Source organism: Tiliqua scincoides, chromosome 3, assembly GCF_035046505.1.
Source record: "Tiliqua scincoides isolate rTilSci1 chromosome 3, rTilSci1.hap2, whole genome shotgun sequence".
NCBI classification, from domain to species: domain Eukaryota; kingdom Metazoa; phylum Chordata; class Lepidosauria; order Squamata; family Scincidae; genus Tiliqua; species Tiliqua scincoides.
Genome location: NC_089823.1, coordinates 192,667,102 through 192,667,807, shown reverse-complemented (window position 1 = coordinate 192,667,807; position 706 = coordinate 192,667,102). Strand labels below are relative to the sequence as shown.

At 46.5% G+C, this 706-nt stretch overlaps 1 pseudogene; it reads left to right on the top strand.

Annotated features, from left to right (window-relative positions):
* Positions 1-222: 222 nt before the first annotated feature.
* On the top strand, positions 223-342 carry LOC136647162 (5S ribosomal RNA; annotated as a pseudogene).
* The last annotated feature ends 364 nt before the right edge of the window (positions 343-706 follow it).

Genomic DNA, 706 nt, shown 5'->3' with positions numbered 1-706 from the left:
CATGCTTACTGCTTGGGGCATTGCCCTGCCCACTGCATGGTAGAAGGTCCATCCTGGAGATGACATGCTGGCCTTCCGTAACAGGTGACACAAACCCTAGGGACTCCACCGTTCATCAGATTTACACTTGGAGATTATCCTGGAACTTCCTCTTTTCCCTTTCTTTTTGTGCAGACATTACGTAGTAGAAGCAGGTAGCAATGTCATGAGATATTCTGCAATATCAGCAGCAACTGTTACCCTGCACATACCTGATCTCATCTGATCTTGGAAGCTAAGCAGGGTCAGGCCCGGTTAGTACTTGGATGGGAGACTGCCTGGGAATACCGGGTGCTGTAGGCTTATGCCATAGTCTTTTGAGACTGAAGGTTGCCAACCATTCTGCAATACAAACATTAGGCTTCTTTCTGCTGGCTGAAGGCAGAGATGCTTACGTAACAGGAAGTGAACCATCTGGGGTCAGCTTCCCATGTGTATGACTGATTCCCCTCATCCTTTCAGATAGTTCAGCTTCCCCAGGAGCAAAACTGCAGGTCAAACAACGAACGTCTACAGAGATGTTCCTATAAATCTCGACAAAGTGACTCGCTGACAAACAAGCTCTTTCAAATGTTACAAACACGTTTCTGCTGACGTATTAAAGGCAGTATTCCATAACTCACTTAGGAAGCTGCCTTTTGTGAGCCATTGTCTCCTTCATCATTTC